At 40.7% G+C, this 13,204-nt stretch overlaps 1 long non-coding RNA gene across 1 annotated transcript; it reads left to right on the top strand.

The window, feature by feature from the left end:
* Positions 1–1,656: 1,656 nt before the first annotated feature.
* On the top strand, positions 1,657–3,329 carry LOC140593524 (uncharacterized). The gene is made up of 3 exons (XR_011993925.1): positions 1,657–1,918; positions 2,578–2,643; positions 2,756–3,329. It is a non-coding gene; the product is annotated as an uncharacterized lncRNA (long non-coding RNA).
* The last annotated feature ends 9,875 nt before the right edge of the window (positions 3,330–13,204 follow it).

Consider the following 13,204-nt stretch of genomic DNA (forward strand, 5'->3'; position numbering starts at 1 on the left):
GATTTGGTACCGTATCACCTTTCCAGACAGGACTTGCCCTTGTAAACCTTCCAAACATGTTTGTTTACAACTGATGGCGTCCTAGAGAACCTGCCATTACCACAGATGACAAACAACGGGAGACACAAAGGATTTTTCCATTACACCTATTGAATTTCACCTCGCTAAATCAATCTCCGTGCCACCCTCACGCGTCTATCTTTAACCCGGGGTATTGATAACCTTGGTCTAACCTTCGCTCTGCTTGTGCATGTACGGTCTTCTTGGCCGTGACAGCTGACTGATATTTTGGGTTTCTAAAAGCATGCAGATGCACCCGAACCATTACTCCTGCCCGTGCAAAATAAATGTGCGGGAGCAGCTTGAATAAAAAGCATAACGACGCTCAATGGAAGTTCATGCCGCCGTCTGTTATTACGCTGTAGGATCGCAGCCTCTGTCCCCGGAGCGCAGCGCAGCGCATATGAAGTGCGCATTTCCATTCTGTTCATTACAGACCGCTTGTTTGTACGTCCTGTAGCAAAACAGGAGATCGTCTTAAAACTCAAAAACCGTGCCGTAAATTTCCTATCCCAATACGGGAGCTGTCATGTTTATCTAATAGTCTGACGCATAGTTATGAGAGCGGAATCAAGCGTCTCATTCGGAATTGTTTTGAAAGCAGTAAATTATTAATAGGCGGTTGGCGACTGCTACTCACGTTATATCTCAGATTTTCCAAATACATTTTAGCATCTGTATGTTATTTAAAAACCTTTGCATTTCCTAGTGCTATTTAGAGGCAGACTTTCCTGTGAGGAGATCGCCGACTAAAAGGCAATATATAAAGTTGGTTTATTATTTATGACGGACTTTGTATTGATTTTTGGAGCTGGTATTTGTTTGGAAAACCGCACGCGGCCGGGAAGTCCCTCCGGAGGAGTCCTCGCGCCTCCCGCCGGCGCGCGCCTCCCATGTGCGCTCCGGCAAATGCATCGCAAAAACTCGCCTGCACCACAGTGGCACCCATGCTGCCTGTTAGCCACGACTCATACTCTTAATTGATAAGCCCTAGGCATTAGTGCCCTGTAATAACCGCTCTCTCAATTGTGCCCAATACAGTGATGTTCTGTTATGCAGAATGCTTTCAGAGTAGGAATACCAGGCGTGTTTCGGCTGATTGGTGTTTTAGAAGGATTATAATATATAGCACTGCAATGAATTTTTATAATTGCCTACGTGCCAAATAAAATCATTCATACTTAATCATACATCCTCCGTAATAATCAGAACGTAATGCCTAATTATTCGCACATGCGGCATATTCCGTCTCTCACACTAATGATTTTCGCCGCGGAGAGCCGATTTTTTGCAAAACAACGTTAGAGGCAGTAGTTGTTAGTCACAGCGACAGTGCCTGTCACGACAGCCTGTGACCCGTGGTCCCAGTAAGAACTGTGGCCAAGTTATTCTGAACACGCGATGCCCCATCTAAGCATGACAGGACACCATCTAAGGATGATGCTCGCATATACTGGACCCACGTTGCCATATGAACAGATGATGATCAGTTACATTGGTTCTAAGGTACGGTAAGCTACCCCATACCAACAACGATATGATTGTGCTGCTTGACTCTGTGTGTAGATCTGGGTGTGGTCCAAACCCAGACAGCAATTCCCTCTGTGCCGGATCCGTTTTCGAATCACTAGATTCGCGTAGCAGTCACACTCACTATGCACCTCTGCGCCAGCTTTGCAGCATATTTGTCCGCAAGCTCTGACTGACAGTCCGTCAGAAAGGTCCGTATCTGATCCGGAGCAGCAGCGCAGACCGGACCCGCGCTTTTTTAAATCTCGCAGATGCGCGTGTACGTGCCTCAGTAAGAGGTAACTGAAGAGTCACGCAATAACCAGTGAAGACCTGCTTGTGGTTCTTGGTAAGTGCATTATAAAACTATATTAAGATTGACATATAGGTGATAGTTCCATCCATGCGATTAAAAAACATAACTAATGCGAAAGTAGGCTTAAAGTAAGAATTGGCGATTGTGGTGAAAGCCTGTTCTCAAAATTGGTGAATATCTCCGTTCGAGTGGATGTTATGTGCAATGAGATGCGGGCAATATTTTTGTACGTCTGCGTAAAATTCTAATTTTGGGTTCAGTGTCACCAACTTGGCAGTAAATATTATCTAAGCTCATTTCCAGCCTGTTTGTGTCTTCCAGTTCATTTATCTGGTTAGCATGCAAACGTTACTTAAAGTTGCTCAAACTTAGTAGGCCCAGTTGATGGGACCCTGTTTACACGGTTTTTGGATAAATCAGCAAACTTCGTTTAGTTAAATGTTTGCATAACGTTTATTGCTAGTGTTAGCATAAAATCTTTTTCAGATTTAATTTTGATAGTGTTTGAACAAATATGTTTATTTAGATTTGAATTGTATTTTATCTATTAGGTGAAACATTAAGTGTATTTTTCCCCCTTTTTTCAGTTTCTTACTTGTTCATTTCAAATTCAGATTCTCATTTTTGCAGCAGTGTTAGAGTTTTTTTTGAGTAGCTAAATATCTCCTATTTCTTTGAACTGTGCTCCATAGGTTTTGTTCCATTCCATCTGCTGATGCTAGTCAAGTTGAGGTCAAGCTGCCCATCATCTCTTGCAGGTAACCAGCTATATCACATACATACAGTCACATTTTGAGACACATAATGCACCTGTACCTTGATTTTGAAACTTGTTGCTTGATCTTTATTTCCACCTTTATTTCCACCCAGGTCCCTCAGATCTGTTGATAAAGGTTTCCTTCATGTTGCTCGGTCCCGCCACAAAAACAAAGGGTACCCTGCTTTTGCCGTGGCAGCTCCACGTCTTTGGAATGGTTTGCCTCCAGATATTAGATCTCCACCCACGATCACAATTTTTAAATCCAGACTAAAGACTTATTTGTACTCTTTGGCCTTTGCTTCTTAGTTTTTTTTTATTTTTATTTTTATTTTTTATTTTTATTTTTCATCTTGCTTTTGCTTTTTATGTATGTAATGTTTTTTTTTTGTTATTGTGTCATGCTATCATGTTGCACTGTGTCCACGTCTTTCTATGCAGGTAGTTATCGTTTGTGTTTACTGTAATGCTTTTAGCATTTTATGCTTGCTGTCTTTATTTAAATTTAGTTGTAGTTTTAGTTTGACATTGTACAGCACTTTGGTCAGTTTTCACTGTTTAAATGTGCTATATAAATTAAACTTACTTACTTACCTGATGCCCTGTCGAATAACACATTAAGATTTAGAAATGACACTCTATAGCAGGGGTCTCCAACTCCAGTCCTGGAGAGCTACTATCCAGTAGGTTTTCTGTCCCACTTGGCTTCTGATGAGCCACACCTGGCCCTGTTATTTACCCGAGAACAGGTGTGGCTCATCAGAAGCCAGGTAGGATAGAAAACCTACTGGATAGTAGCTCTCCAGGACCGGAGTTGGAGACCCCTGCTCTATAGGCACCACCAATATCATCCAGCACAAATGTTGAATTCCTTTCCTCCTGAATAAAGTCTGAAAACTGTATTCCCAGTTTACTTTCAGACGTGCTACTTCCTACTCTTCAGTGACAGACCAAGTAAGATACAACCACACACACACAAACAAACAGAGATCAAAGTATATTCAGAGATTAGTAAAATAAATGTACTTTTTTTATGTTCAGACCTGTACCCGGTTCCACTGGCTCCAACTTTTGCTGATCACCTGTTTTCCTTTAACCATCCAAACTATCATGTAAGTCGACTGTTATTTTCAATGTCTTGCTTTTTGACACTTGGTCTCCGCACACGTAAATTCGTTAATTATTTTTTTTAATTATTGCATGATGCATTATTTTTTTTATAAATACAATTGATATTGAATTGAACAATTTATTCCACGCAAGCTTGTCACAATGTTTTTGAATATATTTTTTACATTTTTCATTTGACTGGAGTTTTTGTAATGACAAGAAATGTTATGTGTTTTCTGCATGAGATTGAGATTCAGAAATGTAAAATAAATAAAAATAAACTGTTTTGAAGATGAGAAATGTGTGGGGATTTATTTGGGCCATGTCTGGCCCAGGTGTAGCTGAAAAAATTAATCACCAATCACAGACCAGGGCCAAATGAGCCCCAGATGTAAAGTTTGAGTCACGGATCTGAGCCAGATCCACACCAAATATCATAGCATTAATAACTGTATCGGGCCAGTACTGGCCAAGGTCTGTTCCTGATCCCCAATCCAAATCCGTGCCGGTATTGGGCCGTTGGAAAGAAAGACCCCGGCGCAAACCCGTTTTGCGGATCTGCACCAAATTCTATCCAATGTCTGGCCCAGATCTGCCACAGTTACCTTTTGCTGTCTGGGAAGTCACCCATGGACTTTAACTGTGTCTTCTAGTAAAGAGGCATTCATTACATGTAATCCACATGTCTGTTAAGAGTAGCAGATGTCAGAACACCACCAGGAAGAATTTGCATGTTAAAATTAGAGGATAGAGGATCTTCATATGATAATTTTCTAATTATATAGACAAACAATATTGTAAATCAGGGGTGGCCAATCTTATCCGCAAATGGCCGGTGTGTTTGCGGGTTTTCGCTGCAACTACCTAATTAGATTACTAATTAGAGGACTGATTGGCTGAAGAGTCCTCACACCTGGGTTTGAACAGCTGACTTAAAGGTTATCCCAAAAATCTGCATAGACACCGGCCACCCCTGTTGCAAATGATTTGACAGATCCCATATATTTTTACAGAAATCATATGCTGAGTAAATCATTATAGGGAGCCATACTACCTAGGAGAACTCAGCAAGGGGCCAGTAAAGTCAGCCAACGACCACTTCTGACAATGTTCAGTGTAGGGTTTGGGGTGTCAGCTGATGTGTGTGGTGAATCCAGGAGAATCAGCTCTATGCTAATGTCTTCCCTTCACACTGCACTTCACTGTAGAGCTTTGGGACGTCAGCTGCTATGTGTGGTGAATCCAGGGGAATCAGCTGTATGTTAATGTCTTCCCTTCACACTGCACTTCACTGTAGAGCTTTGGGATGTCAGCTGCTATGTGTGGTGAATCCAGGGGAATCAGCTGTATGTTAATGTCTTCCCTTCACACTGCATTTCACTGTAGAGCTTTGGGATGTCAGCTGCTATGTGTGGTGAATCCAGGGGAATCAGCTGTATGTTAATGTCTTCCCCTCACACTGCACTTCACTGTAGAGCTTTGGGATGTCAGCTGCTATGTGTGGTGAATCCAGGGGAATCAGCTGTATGCTGGTGTCTTCCCCTCACACTGCACTGTAGAGCTTTGGGATGTCAGCTGCTACAGTATGTGTGGTGAATCCAGGGGAATCAGCTGTATGTTAATGTCTTCCCCTCACACTGCACTTCACTGTAGAGCTTTGGGATGTCAGCTGCTATGTGTGGTGAATCCAGGGGAATCAGCTGTATGCTGGTGTCTTCCCCTCACACTGCACTGTAGAGCTTTGGGATGTCAGCTGATATGTAGTGAATCCAGGGGAATCATCTGTATGGTAATGTCTTCCCCTCACACTGCACTTCACTGTAGACCTTTGGGATGTCAGCTGATGTGTGGTGAATCCAAGGGAATCAACTGTATTACAAATATTTTCTTTTCATTTCTACATAGTTTTAAATGTATGTGTTAATGGTCATTGGAAAATGTAATGAATTTGCATCATTTAATCCCTGTTATTTCTTAAAATATTCTCTTACCTGTATGTTATATTCTCTGAATCTGTATCTTATATTATTCCCCATCTACATTTTCTTTGCTAAAAATTTTTTTTACATTTATTTTGTGCCGATAATCCTGACCACCACCGGCCTTATAAATACCATACATATCACCTAAATGTATAAACCCTGCTCACAATCATGCATGCCTATGAGGAATTGCCAAAAAAAGCACAATGTATACCTTTTACTCACATATATACTCATACTGATTACACCAACTGTTTCTCGCTGTCAAAAACGAAATTTTAATAGTGTTCAAAATAGCAATTGAGAACTGATACCATTTTTTGGTGGAACAATGATCTTCTCACTCTCTCTATCACCTCTCCCTCTCGTTCGCTGGCTCATCCTCTCTTTCACACTGTCTCTCTCTTTCTCCCTCCCTCCCTCTCTCTCTCCCTCTCCCTCTCTCTCTCTCTCTCTCGCACATACACGCCAGATCTGTGATATGCAAATGCGCACAGCTGCTCCCGCGTTTGGATTTGCAATTCAAACCCCATGTAATTAAGAGCTCTCAGAGCTGCTCCTTGTTTAGAAGAAGGTGATACCGTCTCTGTCTGCTGATACTTCCGAAAGTTCCAGAGAGCCTGACAATGGAGCGCCGTCGCCGCTCTTGTGGCGGGGCATAGCATGACAGCCATTTGGCTTGACCTGGGCATCGGCGGCCCCATTTGTTAATTCACCAGACGTCGCCTGTGCGCCAACGCCCCCCACCCCTTCGGCTTCTCTTTCCCTGACACCCTCAGCAATGTAGAATCTGTGTGCCACAAGGCAGAGATGAGCTCTCTGTGTACGCATACTGTCTGTGTCTCTCTGTGTGTCTCTGTGTGTGGGCATGAGGATAAGCACTCAGTAATCATTTGCATAGTTTATCTGAGCTTAATAATCACATAATAATCAAATACCAATTGATTATTAATCTGACATCATTGGTTTATGTTTTCTCTATTTCATTTCAATGTATTTAAATAGTTTTTAATATCTAATGATGTCTTGTCTATTTACATCAAAAGACATATTGCAATTTCTTAATTATTAGCGGTATAAAAGGCTTGCCTTTCCGGTTTAAATTCATCATTCATTCATTAAATTCCTAGTGGAGTTAAATGCAAGTAAGCAGTTATTGGGTGATACTTTTATTAAAATTGGTAAGGAATGAACAGGGTCCCTCTGCTTGGCGTCTGGAGTATCGCCGAACTCGTATAGAGTTTCAGTGCCGTCCTGCTGTGCAGCAGAGGGCTGTGAAGCTGCTCTTCGTCTTTGCTACCATTGGCCCGGGTCGTCTTGGCAGAATCCTACATCCGTCTCCTGTTCCTGCCCGGCTCTCTGGTGCTAGCTGGCTACGCCCACACCGGCGTGGAGAGCTATCTGTAGTACGACAAAAAAATAAAAATAAAAATGTTACATTAATAATAAATGTACTTGTCGGTGGAATAGGATGAACTTGAAGGGTGAGTCCAAGCAGGTACACTGTTATGTCATTATGCAAAGCTGGACCGGTGATTATGGATATATCTGTGCCTCATGCTGAAACTGTTGCACTTTATACATAAACTACGAAGAGAACCATTTTGGAAGCTGCTGATACGTTTACAGGAGAAAACGCTGGCAAGGCCGGCTTTGATTAAAAGGCCACTAATTTTGGTCCACAGCATTAATCTGGTACATATGTCCAATAAAATTTGTTAGTAAATATTTACTTTGTGGTTATTTGAGTACTGCCTCAGATAATGCCCAATGTACACGCCAAAGGGAATGACTTTCACCACACCCACTCTTCTCTAATCTGCCTGAATATATAGGGAAAGCTGACCAATGAGAACACACTGGACTCATTGTGGGTGGGGCTTAAGGCTTTAAGTTATGGACAGAGTGAATAGAGATGTGCAGTATGAGAAAAAAAATTATGTGTTTTTGGAACATTGAAGCATGCAGATCTATTCTAGACTCCAAAAATAAAATGATGAAAATTTATAATGAGCATAATAGGGCCCCTTTCAAGTAAGCATTTGTGGAAGATTACTGTTGCAGATCGGGTGTTCTGCCATGTGAGTGTGAATAAGGCACTTTTTGTGATTTTTTCTTTTGTGACAACATTAATTCCTTATTGATCTTTCATTTGTCTCATTTGCATTACATGGGCTGGAAATAAACAGAGCGTCATGTAATGAGAGACACAAGACTTGAGGGCAGGTGTTTTGGCAAAACAAAAGGGAGGTTTATTGAAAGCAAATGAACAGCAACTGGAAATAAGATCACAAGGGGTTAAAAACAGGATGAGTGAAGCAAGAAAGGGCACTGGCATCACAAGAGTTCGACATCAATGACTGGACTGGGGAAGACAGGACTGGGAAGCACGTATATACCGAACAAACAAAGGAGGTAACAAGAAGCAGCTGGGATGATTAACATGAGAGGTAAGACAAACAAGTAACAGGCATCGCTCATTAAGATTATGCCAGGGAGGAGACAGGAGGGTCAGTTAGACATGATGGGCAGGACATGACACAGAGTGACACAACAAGCCTCAGAACATCAGAAATGCATGAGGTCCCTGAAAAGATAAGTAGCACAGGGCAGCAGCCATAAAACATGTCATAGGAGGTGACTCTGGGCAGGAGAACCGGGGAGGAGAATAGTTTGAATCTCTGAGGTCCAGTGGTTGAACTGAGTAGACAAGGAAGTACAGAGTTGCACTTAAGTTGGTTACTGTCCTCTCTCTCCCTGCATGCTCCCAGCCCAAACATTGCTTGATTCCTTGTAATCTTCATGTCAACTCTCTCCTTGTGGTTCAACCAGCCAGTGGTTACTCTGAAGTGCATATTTGAAAAAGCATTGTAGATTTTGCTTTTTGAGTGACTGGAACAAATTTTCCCACAGATACTGTTATGCTGGGAACTAAACATAGTACCTGACTGATTTTGCAAAAGATATGATTTGGTTGCCACATCTTGTAGGATCTGTCTGACGTCCACAGAACAGCAGAAGAGTCACATGATCATAAGGTTTAAGGGCTTGTTTAACTTCATTATAGCAGTTTCCACTGCACTGAGAGTGGCACCAAAGGCATTAAGTGTGATTTAAATATTTATTGAATCCTTAAGAGAATTTTTATAAATTAAATACCCTCATTTCATTATGTGCCATTTAGATGCAAAATACATATAACTCCTATGGATACGTATTTTTACTGTTATCATGTCAAAAGCAGGTCACTTGGACCTCAGAAATGCAAAGAAATGTTTTGCTGTCATTGCAAAGCCTTCAGATAAAATGTTATTCACCTATTAAGGATACGAAAGTTCAAAAAGTAATGTCATCTTTAATTTATTTAAGAGAGGATGAGCCAGCTTTTATTCACTTATTTTGGTTTGTCCCGCTGTTGCCCAATTACATTATTGCTATTCAAATTGTTGTGTAAGGTTTAACAATCGATTTTTTTGGGAATGTTGAATTGTGCTGGTATAAATATAGACCAGCACAGAAGAGCATTAATGTCATTGTTATTGAGCTCATGCCTGCATGTTAATTGTTAATCCATACAGTTATCTAAATATTATTAAGCGGAGAGGGCAATCAAGTAAAACATATTTAAACATACTGGAAGGATCGGGAATTCATAATATCATGAATGGCATATGGAGATATATATGAATGGCAGACATGAAGACTTGGCATCATCATTTTAACTGCTGCTTGTATAAACATACCTGCCTCTTTACACCCGCAGTCTTTTTGCAGTTGCATTTGTTGTATTGTTTAATGAGTGATGCCCAATTTCCTTCTGCATTATGTATTATTCCATTGCATAGGTACAGCTACAAATAAACAGATTAAAAATTGAATACTTGAGACATTAGCTAGCAAAGGGAATTGGCAATGAATGCTACTTTTAAGGCTGATTTAAGCTTTTTTACCGTTGAAAAGGCAGCTCTACAGCACTGTGGTGTAAATGGTGCCATTCATTAATTGTATTGCCCGACTTAACCCTATTTATTTTTGTTAATACCATATTCTTGTATACTTGACCATTGTAATTGAATTGTAATTAACTTTGTAAAAATGTTGGAAAGGGAATGTATTTGATGTAGTTTATACAGTGATATTTACTGTTGGTGTTTCTGTCCTGCTGGCCATATTGTGCTGTGCATCCATGACTGTAGCCCATCACTGTAGCTTTGGGATTTAAAACGATTCTGTCCTCAATGAAGCAGAGTGTACAATCATCTCAGACCTGCTGACCAAGCATCACCTTTGCGTGATTAACCTCACCTGGTCTTGCTCCCACATTATTGAGCCAACTTTTCTGCTAGAACGCGTGTCCTGTACGTTGTAAAGTTAATGGAAGTCAGTTGGCTGAGATTCAAATAACAACCGACCTAAAAGCCTCAGTTGGGCTGGAGGTAGATAGTAAGCTTTTGAATATCTTGAGTTTGCGTTTGAAGCTTTGTGTGTGTCCGTGTTATTCCTTAATAGCCCCATCTTGCTGCACTGTTTGAGTCATGCCTTCCATTTCCATGTATGTCCACATCTCCTCCCTTCATTTCTCATGCCAAGCCTGAATTTTCATGTCTAAATTACAAGGGCTTCATTTGACATTTAGTATTTTGCTTCCATGTCATTATGTAGCAATGCACTGGATTTGACTACAGCGTCATCTTCTTTTATTTGATAATAAAGCAGAGACGTTTTTTTTTTTTAATTAACTTGCTTAAAGGATGGATTTGCAGCGCTGTGTCAGAACATCAATAGTGCAGGCAGTGTGGAATCGAGGGATTTTAACAGCTAATTCTATTACTGATCTCCATTGATTTGCCTTCGATAATATTATTAAAGTAAATAAGGTCAGCGTCTGATCTGAAGAGGAAATGTTCAAGGTGATACTTGTAGCTACTTGATGTGAATCCTGAATAAAGTATAAAACATAAAAGAGTCATGTAAAGATCTCACACTTTGTAGCTTATTTCCTAATTTAGAAAATGGGACAGTGGGGATGCATTGTGCATCTAAAGGTTTTTTTTTACTCATGCATAACCTTAAATAGGTCCAAAAAAAGATATTTTAACGAAAGATCTAGAACCTCTCTGTCATACGAAAACTACCTTGGGGGTAAATATAGGTTTCAGTTTAAAAGGTAAAATATCTCTGTACTGTGAACTAGAGCGATCTCATTAGCATGACTTTGGGCACTGGAAGTGTTTTGTTTGAATTTAAATGACCCCCAAAGACTCACCTGCGGCTGCTCGTATTGATTTCAGTCATCGGCATTGATCTGGCAGGGTGTGCGTGCCTCTGAGGTCACTTGTAAACGCTTCCAGAGGGCACATTTCCTGTCTAGGTCACGAGTAACAAAAGACAGCTGGTGACTGCCAGAAGAAAATCCACATTAAGGTCAGACTTCCTAGGAATCATGAGAGCCTAGGTTGTTGGGTCGAGTCAAATCAAACGGAGCTTTATTGTCACGCCGATCAGATTCAGGACGATATATAGGGTGGCAAGAAATAATGTTCATCTGGACTGTGGTGTAGTATATATATCCATAAATTGTATACATTGACAGGACAGGTGCACAAAAAAACAATTAAGGTATGACAATACTAACACATAATGTAAACATAAACAATGTTAGAATGCTTAGAATTTAGGCAATAATGTATTGCAGTGGTGGCCAATCTTATCCAGAAAGGGCAGGTGTGTGTGCGGGATTTTCACTGTAACTCCCTAGTTAGGTTACTAATTAGAGGACTGATTGGCTGTAGAGTCCACACACCTGGGTTTGAAGAGCTGACCTAAAGGTTACCCCAAACACCCGCATACACATCGGCCCTTTGTGGATAAGATTGGCCACCTCTGAGGTGAGCAGCAGAGATGCACAGGCATGGTATGAATACTATGAATGGAGGCTGATGACAGACATAGTTCTTGTGAGTACCGATCTTTATTCCTACATATTTTGGATGGTACTTGGGATCAATATGAAGGATTCCATAAATCCGAAATTCTGTTACATGTACATTCTGATATTTCAGCCTGAGGATATTACTGATAAACTAAGTCTTCCAGGACCAAGACGCCACCCCCTCCTGTGTGGAGTTATGACACATCCTCATATCAGGCTTTCGTAGGAGCCTCAACAACTGCGGTAACGAAGAACACCTACAGGTGATCTGCAGGTGGGATTGCATCTCCTCTGTTTGCCAGAAGTTGCTTTGTATCTCACTGCTTAGAAACACTGCAGAGATCGCACTTTGGACATCCCACGGATTAATTCGAAAGCCATCTCTCACACCAACCATTCTGACACCACCAATGGCCCCAAGTTGGATGACATGCTATAGGAATCAAAGCCCACCCAACTTTCACTGATTCTGCAGCTGAAAATATCCAGTAGCATTTAGCAGAAACTGGCACTAAGACTCAAAGACTCAATTCAAGTTTGTTTCCCCTGCATAATACCATCACACAAAGGCTCTTTCCCTGTCTTTGTCACTGTGCCTAATCCCCAACCTATCCTGACAATGTAAGTAGTCTGTATTGTACAAAATCCCAACATCTGTCGGCTGAGCTAATCCTCCTGTTTGAACCAGCCCATCATCCAGAAGCACCGGCCATTTAGATTTTGCAGTTTCATTCAAAATGCTCTGTTTCAGATGCGTGCCTCTCTTCGAAAAATGCATTTTGCATACATACTAAGCTATGGTCATTGTCACCATTAAGTGAGGGCAATTCTGAAGTCATCTGGGTAAAATTCAGGGCATTTAAAAACGATTCCCTACTTTTTCACCCGAGACGGAATAACATTTTTGGAAATGCTGTAATATTCAAGATAAAATGCATGCATCATACAGTTTCAGGGTTTTTTTTTAGGTATTCTGATTAATGTTTTATTGTCATGTGTTCTTTATATAGTGATATACATGCTTATATGCCTCCTGTGGATCTACTAACATAATCATAACATTAACATAGAATAATGATAAATGACAATGCCAGACAACAGTGACAACACCAGACTTTAAATAGTGCCAAACAATAAATAACATCTAAGAATAACACTGAATAATAACACCGGCAAAAAAAACCCTGTAATTTTCCAAAGAAACTCAGCCAGTAGCTAAACCTGGACAATAAAAAGATAAAAGACAATGAGATAAAAGTAAAATAAATGAATAGTAGTGATGCGAATTCACGTAGATTTAGGAAAAAAAACAATTACAGATTCGTATAAATAGATTAGCCTTTCTTTTGTTGTTCGGCAAATCATGTGTGTAACAGTATCAGGAATTTTCACTTCTCAGTATTCAGTCTGCAGACAGCCCTGACATGCAGTGAAGCGCGTTTCATTACTGCTCACAACATGCCGGACGGACAGTCCCCCAGTATTGCATTAAATGATAAAAAGCATCGCTGTAGGCTCTGTGACATTCAAGACATTTT

This window comes from Paramormyrops kingsleyae, chromosome 12 (genome assembly GCF_048594095.1).
Source record: "Paramormyrops kingsleyae isolate MSU_618 chromosome 12, PKINGS_0.4, whole genome shotgun sequence".
Taxonomy (NCBI): Eukaryota; Metazoa; Chordata; class Actinopteri; order Osteoglossiformes; family Mormyridae; genus Paramormyrops; species Paramormyrops kingsleyae.